A 15,157-nucleotide genomic window follows, 5' to 3' on the forward strand; every position below is an offset into this window, starting at 1 on the left:
TTAGAATCCACGATACGCAGGATGGTTCCCAGACCAGAGGTGGCACCAGTGCCAAGTTGGGCTGGTTTGATAGTACCAAGTGCGTCCTGCAATCTACCATCCAGAAGCGGGGCAGCTTACTTTTGTTTGCCAGGGAAACGGGCCGAGGTTTGTGTCTCAGGGCCTATGGCTGGGAGTTACCGGCTGGCTCCTGAAAAGCTACGATAGGCAGGATGGTGACCAGACCCATGGTGGCACCAGTGCCAAGTTGGGCTGATTTGATAGTACCAAGTGGCTCCTGCAATCTGCCATCAAAAAGTTGGCAGGCGAGTTTGTTATCCAGGGAAAAGCGCCGTTGTTTGTGTTTGGGGGCCTCTGGCTGGGAGTGGACGGCTGGCTCCTTAGAATCCATGATACGCAGGATGGTTCCCAGACCAGAGGTGGCACCAGTGCCAAGTCGGGCTGGTTTGATGGTGAAAAGTGGCTCCTGCAATCTGCCATCCAGAAGCGGGATGACTTACTTTTGTTTGCCAGGGAAAAGGGCCGAGGTTTTTTTCTGGGGGCCTATGGCTGGGAGTGACCGGCTGGCTCCTGAAAAGCTACGATAGGCAGGATGGTGACCAGACCCATGGTGGCACCAGTGCCAAGTTGGGCTGGTTTGATAGTACCAAGTGGCTCCTGCAATCTGCCATCAAAAAGTTGGCAGGCGAGTTTTGTTTTCCAGGGAAAAGTGCCGTTGTTTGTGTTTGGGGGCCTGTGGGTGGGAGTGACCGGCTGGCTCCTTAGAATCCACGATACGCAGGATGGTTCCCAGACCAGAGGTGGCACCAGTGCCAAGTCGGGCTAGTTTGATGGTGCAAAGTGGCTCCTGCAATCTGCCATCCAGAAGCGGGGTAGCTTACTTTTGTTTGCCAGGGAAACGGGCCGAGTTTTGTGTCTGGGGGCCTATGGCTGCGAGTGACCGGCTGGCTCCTGAAAAGCTACGATAGGCAGGATGGTGACCAGACCCATGGTGGCACCAGTGCCAAGTTGGGCTGATTTGATAGTAGCAAGTGGCTCCTGCAATCTGCCATCAAAAAGTTGGCAGGCGAGTTTTGTTTTCCAGGGAAAAGCGCCGTTGTTTGTGTCTGGGGGCCTGTGGCTGGAGTGGCCGGCTGGCTCCTTACAATGAACGATACGCAGGATGGTTCCCAGAGCTGAGGTGGCACCAGTGCCAAGTCGGGCTAGTTTGATGGTGCAAAGTGGCTCCTGCAATCTGCCATCCAGAAGCGGGGTAGCTTACTTTTGTTTGCCAGGGAAACGGGCCGAAATATTTGTCTAGGGGCCTCTGGCTGGGGGTGGCTGGCTGGCTCCTGAAAAGCTACGATAGGCAGGATGGTGACCAGACCCATGGTGGCACCAGTGCCAAGTTGGGCTGGTTTGATAGTACCAAGTGGCTCCTGCAATCTGCCATCAAAAAGTTGTCAGGCGAGTTTTGTTTTCCAGGGAAAAGCGCCGTTGTTTGTATTTGGGGGCCTGTGGCTGGGAGTGGCCGGCTGGCTCCTTTGAACCCACAATACGCAGGATGGTTCCCAGACCCAAGGTGGCACCAGTGCCAAGTCGGGCTGGTTTGATACTACCAAGTGCGTCCCGCAATCTGCCATCCAGAAGCGGGGCAGCTTAATTTTGTTTGCCAGAGAAAAGGTCCGTGGTTTGTTTTTGGGGGCATATGGCTGAGAGTGGCCGGCTGGCTCCTGAAAATCCACGCTAGGCAGCATGGTTCCCAGATGCAAGGTGGCACCAGTGCCAAGTCGGGCTGGTTTGATGGTGCAAAGTGGCTCCTGCAATCTGCCATCCAGAAGCGGGGCAGCTGATTTTTGTTTGCCAGAGAAAAATTCCGTGGATTGTTTTTGGGGGCATATTGCTGGGAGTGGCCGGCTGGCTCCTTAAAATGCTCGATACGCATGATGGTTCCCAGGTCCAAGGTGTCACCACTACCAAGTCGGCCTGCGGTTTTAGTATCAAGTTCATCCTGCAATTTGCCATCCAGAAGAGGGGCAGTTGAGTTTTGTTTGCCAGAGAAACGGGCCGAGGTTTCTGTTTGGGGACATATGACTGAGAGTGGCCGGCTGGCCCCTGAATATCCACGATACACAGCATGGTTCCCAGATCCAAGGTGGCACCAGTGCCAAGTTGGGCTGGTTTGATAGTACCAAGTGTCTCCTGCAATCTGCCATCCAGAAGCGGGGCAGCTTACTTTTGTTTGCCAGAGAAATAGGCCTAGGTTTTTGTCTGGGGGCCTGTGGCTAGGAGTGGCCGGCTGGCTCCTAAGAATCCACGATACGCAGGATGTTTCCCAGACCCAAGGTGGCACCAGTGCCAAGTCGGGCTGGTTTGATAGTACCAAGTGGCTCCTGCAAACTCCATCAAAAAGTTGGCAGGCGTGTTTTGTTTTCCAGGGAACAGCGCCGTTGATTTTGTTTGGGGGCCTGTGGCTGGGAGTGGCCGGCTGGCTCCTTAGAATCCACGATACGCAGGATGGTTCCCAGACCCAAGGTGGCACCAGTGCCAAGTCGGGCTGGTTTGATTACACCAAGTGGCTCCTGCAATCTGCCATCCAGAAGTGAGGCAGCTAAGTTTTGTTTGCCAGAAAAAAGGGCCGTGGTTTTTGTTGGGGGCCTGTGGCTGGGAGTGGCCGGCTGGCTCCTTAGAATCCACCATACGCAGGATGGTTCCCAGACCCAAGGTGGCACCAGTGCCAAGTCGGGCTGGTTTGATAGTACCAAGTGGCTCCTGCAATCTGCCATCCAGAAGCGGTGCAGTTGAGTTTTGTTTGCCAGAGAAAAGGGCCGTGGGTTGTGTTTGGGGGCATATGGCTGGGAGTGGCCGGATGTCTCATTAAAAAGATCGATACGCAGGATGGTTCCCAGACCCAAGGTGGCACCAGTGCCAAGTCGGGCTGTTTTTATAGTACCAAGTGCGTCCTGCAATTTGCCATCCAGAAGAGGGGCAGTGGAGTTTTGTTTGCCAGAGAATACCGCCGTTGTTTGTGTTTGGGGGGTTCTGGCTGGGAGTGGCCGACTGGCGCCTTAGAATCTGTGTTACGCAGCATGGTTCCCAGACCAGAGGTGGCACCAGTGCCAAGTTGGGCTGGTTTGATAGTACCAAGTGGCTCCTGCAATCTGCCATCCAGAAGCGGGGCAGCTTACTTTTGTTTGCCAGGGAAACGGGCCGAGGTTTGTGACTGGGGACCTATGGCTGGGAGTGACCGGCTGGCTCCTGAAAAGCTACGATAGGCAGGATGGTGACCAGATCCATGGTGGCACCAGTGCCAAGTTGGGCTGGTTTGATAGTACCAAGTGGCTCCTGCAATCTGCCATCAAAAAGTTGGCAGGCGAGTTTTGTTTTCCAGGGAAAAGCGCTGTGGTTTGTGTTTGGGGGCCTGTGGCTGGGAGTGGCCGGCTGGCTGCTTAGAATCCACGATACGCAGGATGGTTCCCAGACCAGAGGTGGCACCAGTGCCAAGTCGGGCTGGTTTGATGGTGAAAAGTGGCTCCTGCAATCTGCCATCCAGAAGCGGGATAACTTACTTTTGTTTGCCAGGGAAACGGGCCAAGGTTTTTGTCTGGGGGCCTATGGCTGGGAGTGACCGGCTGGCTCCTGAAAAGCTACGATAGGCAGGATGGTGACCAGACCCATGGTGGCACCAGTGTCAAGTTGGGCTGGTTTGATAGTACCAAGTGGCTCCGGCAATCTGCCATCAAAATTTGGCAGGCGAGGTTTGTTTTCCAGGGAAAAGCGCCGTTGTTTTTGTTTGGGGGCCTGTGGGTGGGAGTGGCCAGATGGCTAATTAGAATCCACGATACGCAGCATGGTTCCCAGACCTGAGGTGGCACCAGTGCCAAGTCGGGCTGGTTTGATACTATCAAGTGCGTCCTGCAATCTGCCATCCAGAAGCGGGGTAGCTTACTTTTGTTTGCCAGGGAAACGGGCCGAGGTTTGTGTCTGGGGGCCTATGGCTGGGAGTGACCGGCTGGCTCTTGAAAAGCTACGATAGGCAGGATGGTGACCAGACCCATGGTGGCACCAGTGCCAAGTTGGGCTGGTTTGATAGTACCAAGTGGCTCCTGCAATCTGCCATCAAAAAGTTGGCAGGCGAGTTTTGTTTTCCAGGGAAAAGCGCCGTTGTTTGTGTTTGGGGGCCTGTGGCTGGGAGTGGGCGAATGGCTCCTTAGAATCCACGATACGCAGGATGGTTCCCAGACCAGAGGTGGCACCAGTGCCAAGTCGGGCTAGTTTGATGGTGCAAAGTGGCTCCTGCAATCTGCCATCCAGAAGCGGGGCAGCTTACTTTTGTTTGCCAGGGAAACGGGCCGAGTATTGTTTCTGGGGGCCTATGGCTGCGAGTGACCGGCTGGCTCCTGAAAAGCTACGATAGGCAGGATGGTGACCAGACCCATGGTGGCACCAGTGCCAAGTTGGGCTGGTTTGATAGTACCAAGTGGCTCCTGCAATCTGCCATCAAAATGTTGGCAGGCGAGTTTTGTTTTCCAGGGAAAAGCGCCGTTGTTTGTGTTTGGGGGCCTGTGGCTGGGAGTGGCCGGCTGGCTCCTTAGAATCCACGATACGCAGGATGGTTCCCAGACCAGAGGTGGCACCAGTGCCAAGTTGGGCTGGTTTGATAGTACCAAGTGCGTCCTGCAATCTACCATCCAGAAGCGGGGCAGCTTACTTTTGTTTGCCAGGGAAACGGGCCGAGGTTTGTGTCTCAGGGCCTATGGCTGGGAGTTACCGGCTGGCTCCTGAAAAGCTACGATAGGCAGGATGGTGACCAGACCCATGGTGGCACCAGTGCCAAGTTGGGCTGATTTGATAGTACCAAGTGGCTCCTGCAATCTGCCATCAAAAAGTTGGCAGGCGAGTTTGTTATCCAGGGAAAAGCGCCGTTGTTTGTGTTTGGGGGCCTCTGTCTGGGAGTGGCCGGCTGGCTCCTTAGAATCCATGATACGCAGGATGGTTCCCAGACCAGAGGTGGCACCAGTGCCAAGTCGGGCTGGTTTGATGGTGAAAAGTGGCTCCTGCAATCTGCCATCCAGAAGCGGGATGACTTACTTTTGTTTGCCAGGGAAACGGGCCGAGGTTTTTGTCTGGGGGCCTATGGCTGGGAGTGACCGGCTGGCTCCTGAAAAGCTACGATAGGCAGGATGGTGACCAGACCCATGGTGGCACCAGTGCCAAGTTGGGCTGATTTGATAGTAGCAAGTGGCTCCTGCAATCTGCCATCAAAAAGTTGGCAGGCGAGTTTTGTTTTCCAGGGAAAAGCGCCGTTGTTTGTGTCTGGGGGCCTGTGGCTGGAGTGGCCGGCTGGCTCCTTACAATGAACGATACGCAGGATGGTTCCCAGAGCTGAGGTGGCACCAGTGCCAAGTCGGGCTAGTTTGATGGTGCAAAGTGGCTCCTGCAATCTGCCATCCAGAAGCGGGGTAGCTTACTTTTGTTTGCCAGGGAAACGGGCCGAAATATTTGTCTAGGGGCCTCTGACTGGGGGTGGCTGGCTGGCTCCTGAAAAGCTACGATAGGCAGGATGGTGACCAGACCCATGGTGGCACCAGTGCCAAGTTGGGCTGGTTTGATAGTACCAAGTGGCTCCTGCAATCTGCCATCAAAAAGTTGTCAGGCGAGTTTTGTTTTCCAGGGAAAAGCGCCGTTGTTTGTATTTGGGGGCCTGTGGCTGGGAGTGGCCGGCTGGCTCCTTTGAACCCACGATACGCAGGATGGTTCCCAGACCCAAGGTGGCACCAGTGCCAAGTCGGGCTGGTTTGATACTACCAAGTGCGTCCTGCAATCTGCCATCCAGAAGCGGGGCAGCTTAATTTTGTTTGCCAGGGAAACGGGCCGTGGGTTTTGTTTGGGGGCCTATGGCTGAGAGAGGCCGGCTGGCTCCTGAAAATCCACGCTAGGCAGCATGGTTCCCAGATGCAAGGTGGCACCAGTGCCAAGTCGGGCTGGTTTGATGGTGCAAAGTGGCTCCTGCAATCTGCCATCCAGAAGCGGGGCAGCTGATTTTTGTTTGCCAGAGAAAAATTCCGTGGATTGTTTTTGGGGGCATATTGCTGGGAGTGGCCGGCTGGCTCCTTAAAATGCTCGATACGCATGATGGTTCCCAGGTCCAAGGTGTCACCACTACCAAGTCGGCCTGCGGTTTTAGTATCAAGTTCATCCTGCAATTTGCCATCCAGAAGAGGGGCAGTTGAGTTTTGTTTGCCAGAGAAACGGGCCGAGGTTTCTGTTTGGGGACATATGGCTGAGAGTGGCCGGCTGGCCCCTGAATATCCACGATACACAGCATGGTTCCCAGATCCAAGGTGGCACCAGTGCCAAGTTGGGCTGGTTTGATAGTACCAAGTGTCTCCTGCAATCTGCCATCCAGAAGCGGGGCAGCTTACTTTTGTTTGCCAGAGAAATAGGCCTAGGTTTTTGTCTGGGGGCCTGTGGCTAGGAGTGGCCGGCTGGCTCCTAAGAATCCACGATACGCAGGATGTTTCCCAGACCCAAGGTGGCACCAGTGCCAAGTCGGGCTGGTTTGATAGTACCAAGTGGCTCCTGCAAACTCCATCAAAAAGTTGGCAGGCGTGTTTTGTTTTCCAGGGAACAGCGCCGTTGATTTTGTTTGGGGGCCTGTGGCTGGGAGTGGCCGGCTGGCTCCTTAGAATCCACGATACGCAGGATGGTTCCCAGACCCAAGGTGGCACCAGTGCCAAGTCGGGCTGGTTTGATTACACCAAGTGGCTCCTGCAATCTGCCATCCAGAAGTGAGGCAGCTAAGTTTTGTTTGCCAGAAAAAAGGGCCGTGGTTTTTGTTGGGGGCCTGTGGCTGGGAGTGGCCGGCTGGCTCCTTAGAATCCACCATACGCAGGATGGTTCCCAGACCCAAGGTGGCACCAGTGCCAAGTCGGGCTGGTTTGATAGTCCCAAGTGGCTCCTGCAAACTGCCATCCGGAAGCGGGGCAGCTGAGTTTTGTTTGCCAGGGAAATGGGCCGTTGTTTGTGTTTGGGGGCCTGTGGCTGGGAGTGTTCGGCTGGTTCCTGAATATGTACGATACGCAGGATTGTTCCCAGACCCAAGGTGGCACCAGTGCCAAGTCGGGCTGGTTTGATGGTGCAAAGTGGCTCCTGCAATCTGCCATCCAGACGCGGGGCAGCGGATTTTTGTTTCCATGAGAAATGGTCCGTGGTTTGTTTTTGGGGACCTATGGCTGGGAGTGACCGGCTGGCTCCTTAAAAAGCTCGATATGCAGGATGGTTCCCTGACACAAGGTGGCACCAGTGCCACGTCGGGCGGTCTTCGTAGTACAAAGTGCGTCCTAAAATTTGCCATCCAGAAGAGGGGCAGTTGAGTTTTGTTTGCCAGAGAAAAGGTCCGTGGTTTGTTTTTGGGGGCATATGGCTGAGAGTGGCCGGCTGGCTCCTGAAAATCCACGCTAGGCAGCATGGTTCCCAGATGCAAGGTGGCACCAGTGCCAAGTCGGGCTGGTTTGATGGTGCAAAGTGGCTCCTGCAATCTGCCATCCAGAAGCGGGGCAGCTGATTTTTGTTTGCCAGAGAAAAATTCCGTGGATTGTTTTTGGGGGCATATTGCTGGGAGTGGCCGGCTGGCTCCTTAAAATGCTCGATACGCATGATGGTTCCCAGGTCCAAGGTGTCACCACTACCAAGTCGGCCTGCGGTTTTAGTATCAAGTTCATCCTGCAATTTGCCATCCAGAAGAGGGGCAGTTGAGTTTTGTTTGCCAGAGAAACGGGCCGAGGTTTCTGTTTGGGGACATATGGCTGAGAGTGGCCGGCTGGCCCCTGAATATCCACGATACACAGCATGGTTCCCAGATCCAAGGTGGCACCAGTGCCAAGTTGGGCTGGTTTGATAGTACCAAGTGTCTCCTGCAATCTGCCATCCAGAAGCGGGGCAGCTTACTTTTGTTTGCCAGAGAAATAGGCCTAGGTTTTTGTCTGGGGGCCTGTGGCTAGGAGTGGCCGGCTGGCTCCTAAGAATCCACGATACGCAGGATGTTTCCCAGACCCAAGGTGGCACCAGTGCCAAGTCGGGCTGGTTTGATAGTACCAAGTGGCTCCTGCAATCTGCCATCCAGAAGCGGGACAGCTTACTTTTGTTTGCCAGGGAAACGGGCCGAGGTTTGTGTTTGGGGGCCTATGGCTGAGAGTGACCGGCTGGCTCCTGAAAAGCTACAATAGGCAGGATGGTGACCAGACCCATGGTGGCACCAGTGCCAAGTTGGGCTGGTTTGATAGTACCAAGTGGTTCCTGCAATCTGCCATCCAGAAGCAGGGCAGCTGAGTTTTGTTTGCCAGAGAAAAGGGCCTTGGTTTGTGTTTGGGGGCATATGGCTGGGTGTGGCCAGCTGGCTCCTTAAAATGCACGATATGCAACATGGCTCCCAGACCCAAGGTGGCACCAGTGCCAAGTTGGGCTGGTTTGATAGTACCAAGTGGCTCCTGCAATCTTCCATGATCACGTGGAGAAATACTTTCTGGTTTCAGCCTCATGCTCTTTCTTCTCTCCCTCAACTTCTCTATCACCTCTCATCTGGTTCACATGCGCTGTCTTCAAGGTCCACAGGCTACTTTTCACAGAATCTTCTGGCCTGATGAAGTAAGAATGATGAATAGAACAGAGCTGGGATCTATTTTCCAGTTTGGATAAAATGCATTCTGCACACAAATCCAAGGAGAACGTGCTGCCCCAATGCCCAGAAAATCTTTCACTCCTGCTAGTGTTCTACGTCAACCGCAACTTAGTCTGAAAGAAAAGCTTTTTCTCTGAGAGCATCTGAGAGGTTTGCATGAAGCACTGATATCTGACATATGCAATTTTGAATAGGAGAGGAAAAAGAAAATGGCAAGGAGTTTTTAATTTTAGTGGTTTCAATTTTAATTTCCGTGCACTTTTTCAAAACTTGTCAGCTCAAATGCCCATCAACATCTTTTAGTCATCTGTAAGTCAGTATTCATATAAAATGTGCTTCAAATCCAAAGAATTTCAAATTTGCACTCCAAGCTTCTATGCCTAGATTTATGATTTCCTACACATATTAGATGAAAGGAAGGCCTTTTTTACTGTGGGAGTGCTGGAACACTGGAACAGGTTGCCCAGAGAAGTTGTGGGTGTCCCATCCCTGAAAGTATTCAAGGTCACCTTGGACGGGGCTTGGAGCAGCAACAAAGGAGAAGCTTGATGGTAGAGAAACAAAGTCGGACTATAGAAGAAACTCGGATTGAAGTATAGGATCAAGTTTTCTCTCAGCTCTTGGGGTAAATTCAAAGTTGTACAAAATGACATTTATCTGTGCTATTCACTACTGTAACAGAAAGTTTCATGAAAACTGTACAGAAGATAGTAAATTTTAAAAGAGATAAGAATTACAGCATAAAATCCATGGGATAGGTTACAACATGAGACACTCTCTAAGAGAAAATCTCTTTGTTTCAGCACTTCATCGGGGTAAGATTTCATGAAGTGCCAAAGAAGGCGGCAAAATATCATTCGGGACATTATTTACTGGAATTCAGCCTGGCCATTAGTAGGAACTGCCTTTGAACATATCATGTAGATATACCACACACACTTTCCCTTCACTGAAAAATTACTGTTTACAACAAATAAGCAATTGACGATCAAAATTGATTGAAAGCATCTTAAACATGTCAAGTATTTCATTGTAGATGATCTGTGATCCAAATGCTTCTTCCACCTTCGAGAGGGACAGAAGAATTCTTCCATATCATGATGGTTTAAAATTGTATCAACCAATGTTTTCTGCTGAAAAGATATCATCTATTTTTTTCTATTTTTGGAAGAAAATATTCCTAGACATACAACAGGTGAGAACTAAGTAATTTTAAAGAAACAAATGAAATGAAAATATTCTGTAAATAGAATGAAATGAAAAGCTGTGTTTTAAATAGGAGCTAAATATTAAACAGAATTTTTGTACCAGGCATTTGAATTACTGCACCAGCTCTTTTGCCCATCAAGAGAGGCATTTAGCATTTCAGTCTTTTCCAAGGTGTTCATGATCTGCTATGCTGATCTCTGTGTGTGCCTAGGTGTGTGTGGAGGGGGGGGCATATGAAGGGGAGTGTGTATGTTTGCTTTACAATTGTTGTGGCAGATTCATGCCTCAGCTCCACATTTTGTTTTAAAAAGGTCACACCGAGTGGATATGAAGTTTACTATCAACAAGAGATCGATTCCCAAATCATCCATTTGACTCTCCCTTATAAATCATGTGCTTTGTTGCATATTTTATCAAATATACTTTCAAGCCAGATGGAGGAAGGAGGATGTGGGAATCCCTCCACCATCTTGCAACTTTTATGTAAGTAGGTTTTCAAGAAAATCATCATTTCTCTTTTAAATATGTCTGGAACAGGCATGATGGTAGTGTCAACCTGTTGGAGTTTTTGTTGCTGGAAGAAGTTGTACAAAAGGATTGGTTTTTACATTGACCAGTTACTGAATCAAGCGCAGGAATACATTGGAAATTTAGCTGGGGGTTCCTTTTCCCAGCAGACTACTTCTAGAACGAGCTTGTACACTGAAGCTGACTCTTTTGCTCTCTTTTTGTTTCTTTCCTATTTTCTTGGCTTCTTTGCCACTATCTAGACAATTTTGGAACTTTGTTCCCAACTAAAATGGTTTCAATAGTCTGATTGTGATCATACATTTTTACAAGGAATTTTTAAAATCTTTCCTCGAGTCCAGAAAGTCAAGGACTTAGATCTTTTTCTTCCCTTATCAATATTGCCATGAAATTGATAAATAAAGACCAACTCTTTATTTTTGTTTTTAACCCACGTAGATAATTCCCATCCATTAATCCATTTTGTGGACCAATAGCTGCCATTCTGATGGAAGCTGTCACTTCTTAACAATAGGCATTCTGTGACTATGTTGACTGCACTTTGGGTGAAGATCCTAACTGGTCTTAGATATACATAGGGAGAAATTTGCTCAGCCAGTGTCAGTCTTAAGCATGCGTATCAGAAGATCTTTCTAGAGCTGGGAATTTTCCCATGAAAGGGATTCAGTTAGGGAAGAGACACTTGTGCCAGAGTTTTACATTCTTCTTGAACACTGCTTAAGGAACTTAGATGCCATGTCCATTTGGATCTCTGTCTGCACAGAACTTTGTCATGCCAGCGCTTTGAAATGCATCTTGAAGAGAATTCACTAGCACAGAATGAAAGAGAGTGGAAGGGGTTGGTGGGGCTAACCAGGCCCAACCCCCCTGCCTAAACCAGGATACCTAGAGCCTCTTGCCCAGGATTCTATCTGGGTGTACTTTTAATGTCTTCAAAGATCCAGGCTCCACAATCTTTCTGGGCAGTCTGTGCCGTGGTTCAGTCACCCTGACAGTAAAGAAACATTTACTGATGTTCAAAGGCAATCTCCTGTATTTCAGTGTGTGCCCACTGCCTCTTGTCTTTTCCCTCAGCATCACTGAAAAGACACTGATTCCCTCCCCTTTGCACTATTGCTTCCATATGTATGTGTGATGCCATGTAGAGGTATGTCAAAAACCTCCCTGAAGCCCAGGCAGATAATATTCCCTTCATCTACCAGTCAAGTTGATTCATCAGAGGAGTTTAAAGTGATGTTCAGCATGAAATTCCCCTGAAAAATCATGCTAACTACATTATTTGGTCATCTGTCATGTGCCTGGCAAGGATTTCCAGGAAGAGCTGCTTCATCAACTTCCTGGGGATAAAAAAGAGGCTGGCTGGTTTGTACTATGGCGAGTCCTCTTAATTGCCTTTTTTGAAGATGGGTGTCATTTGCTAACATCCACTCTTTAGCTCCTCTTCTCATCTACACCTCGGCAAAAAGCTTTTCCACTATGTCTGGCTAGGAAAAACTGTGCCAGCACAGAAAACATCTCCCATCGTGTTCTAGAAGTTGCACGGATGTCTGCCAAGTGTTTGGCAGGAAGAAAAGAAAAGTTGTCCAAAACAGCTTCCAATCGAATGTTCCTGTGATTGGAAAAGTCAGGAGAGTGCAAAGGTACTGTTTTCTATCAGTTGGCAAGGTGCGCACACAATCCCAGTGTTGTACAGCTTGCTTCTTCACCTTCCCGAAGCTGCCGCTCTCGCCGGCTGCCGGAGCCCAAGAAGCGGCTTCTTCGCGCAAAGACGATTGTGCCGCTCACAGTGCTCTCCTTAGCGCGGCTTCTGCCGAAAGACGCCCGGCAGCGGCTCTTACCTCCGGAGAGCATCCTACCTTCGTCTTTAGCTCCTCTTCTCATCTACACCTCGGCAAAAAGCTTTTCCACTATGTCTGGCTAGGAAAAACTGTGCCAGCACAGAAAACATCTCCCATCGTGTTCTAGAAGTTGCACGGATGTCTGCCAAGTGTTTGGCAGGAAGAAAAGAAAAGTTGTCCAAAACAGCTTCCAATCGAATGTTCCTGTGATTGGAAAAGTCAGGAGAGTGCAAAGGTACTGTTTTCTATCAGTTGGCAAGGTGCGCACACAATCCCAGTGTTGTACAGCTTGCTTCTTCACCTTCCCGAAGCTGCCGCTCTCGCCGGCTGCCGGAGCCCAAGAAGCGGCTTCTTCGCGCAAAGACGATTGTGCCGCTCACAGTGCTCCCCTTAGCGCGGCTTCTGCCGAAAGACGCCCGGCAGCGGCTCTTACCTCCTGAGAGTGGCAGCTTCGGGAAGGTGAAGAAGCAAGCTGTACAACACTGGGATTGTGTGCGCACCTTGCCAACTGATAGAAAACAGTACCTTTGCACTCTCCTGACTTTTCCAATCACAGGAACATTCGATTGGAAGCTGTTTTGGACAACTTTTCTTTTCTTCCTCCCAAACACTTGGCAGACATATCTGCAACTTCTAGAAAACGATGGGAGATGTTTTCTGTGCTGGCACAGTTTTTCCTAGCCAGACATAGTGGAAAAGCGTTTTGCTAAGATGTAGACTACATAAGACGCGAAAGACGAAGGTAGGATGCTCTCCGGAGGTAAGAGCCGCTGCCGGGCGTCTTTCGGCAGAAGCCGCGCTAAGGAGAGCCCTGTGAGCGGCACAATCGTGTTTGCGCGAACAAGCCGATTCTTCGGTTCCGGGAGCCGGCGAGAGCGGCAGCTTCGGGAAGGTGAAGAAGCAAGCTGTACAACACTGGGATTGTGTGCGCACCTTGCCAACTGATAGAAAACAGTACCTTTGCACTCTCCTGACTTTTCCAATCACAGGAACATTCGATTGGAAGCTGTTTTGGACAACTTTTCTTTTCTTCCTGCCAAACACTTGGCAGACATCCGTGCAACTTCTAGAACACGATGGGAGATGTTTTCTGTGCTGGCACAGTTTTTCCTAGCCAGACATAGTGGAAAAGCGTTTTGCTAAGATGTAGACTACAAAAGACGCGAAAGACGAAGGTAGGATGCTCTCCGGAGGTAAGAGCCGCTGCCGGGCGTCTTTCGGCAGAAGCCGCGCTAAGGAGAGCACTGTGAGCGGCACAATCGTCTTTGCGCGAAGAAGCCGCTTCTTGGGCTCCGGCAGCCGGCGAGAGCGGCAGCTTCGGGAAGGTGAAGAAGCAAGCTGTACAACACTGGGATTGTGTGCGCACCTTGCCAACTGATAGAAAACAGTACCTTTGCACTCTCCTGACTTTTCCAATCACAGGAACATTCGATTGGAAGCTGTTTTGGACAACTTTTCTTTTCTTCCTGCCAAACACTTGGCAGACATCCGTGCAACTTCTAGAACACGATGGGAGATGTTTTCTGTGCTGGCACAGTTTTTCCTAGCCAGACATAGTGGAAAAGCGTTTTGCTAAGATGTAGACTACAAAAGACGCGAAAGACGAAGGTAGGATGCTCTCCGGAGGTAAGAGCCGCTGCCGGGCGTCTTTCGGCAGAAGCCGCGCTAAGGAGAGCACTGTGAGCGGCACAATCGTCTTTGCGCGAAGAAGCCGCTTCTTGGGCTCCGGCAGCCGGCGAGAGCGGCAGCTTCGGGAAGGTGAAGAAGCAAGCTGTACAACACTGGGATTGTGTGCGCACCTTGCCAACTGATAGAAAACAGTACCTTTGCACTCTCCTGACTTTTCCAATCACAGGAACATTCGATTGGAAGCTGTTTTGGACAACTTTTCTTTTCTTCCTGCCAAACACTTGGCAGACATCCGTGCAACTTCTAGAACACGATGGGAGATGTTTTCTGTGCTGGCACAGTTTTTCCTAGCCAGACATAGTGGAAAAGCTTTTTGCCGAGGTGTAGACTACATAAGACGCGAAAGACGAAGGTAGGATGCTCTCCGGAGGTAAGAGCCGCTGCCGGGCGTCTTTCGGCAGAAGCCGCGCTAAGGAGAGCACTGTGAGCGGCACAATCGTCTTTGCGCGAAGAAGCCGCTTCTTGGGCTCCGGCAGCCGGCGAGAGCGGCAGCTTCGGGAAGGTGAAGAAGCAAGCTGTACAACACTGGGATTGTGTGCGCACCTTGCCAACTGATAGAAAACAGTACCTTTGCACTCTCCTGACTTTTCCAATCACAGGAACATTCGATTGGAAGCTGTTTTGGACAACTTTTCTTTTCTTCCTGCCAAACACTTGGCAGACATCCGTGCAACTTCTAGAACACGATGGGAGATGTTTTCTGTGCTGGCACAGTTTTTCCTAGCCAGACATAGTGGAAAAGCTTTTTGCCGAGGTGTAGACTACATAAGACGCGAAAGACGAAGGTAGGATGCTCTCCGGAGGTAAGAGCCGCTGCCGGGCGTCTTTCGGCAGAAGCCGCGCTAAGGAGAGCACTGTGAGCGGCACAATCGTCTTTGCGCGAAGAAGCCGCTTCTTGGGCTCCGGCAGCCGGCGAGAGCGGCAGCTTCGGGAAGGTGAAGAAGCAAGCTGTACAACACTGGGATTGTGTGCGCACCTTGCCAACTGATAGAAAACAGTACCTTTGCACTCTCCTGACTTTTCCAATCACAGGAACATTCGATTGGAAGCTGTTTTGGACAACTTTTCTTTTCTTCCTGCCAAACACTTGGCAGACATCCGTGCAACTTCTAGAACACGATGGGAGATGTTTTCTGTGCTGGCACAGTTTTTCCTAGCCAGACATAGTGGAAAAGCGTTTTGCTAAGATGTAGACTACAAAAGACGCGAAAGACGAAGGTAGGATGCTCTCCGG

The sequence above is a fragment of the Melospiza melodia genome, chromosome 2 (assembly GCF_035770615.1).
Source record: "Melospiza melodia melodia isolate bMelMel2 chromosome 2, bMelMel2.pri, whole genome shotgun sequence".
Classification (NCBI taxonomy): domain Eukaryota; kingdom Metazoa; phylum Chordata; class Aves; order Passeriformes; family Passerellidae; genus Melospiza; species Melospiza melodia.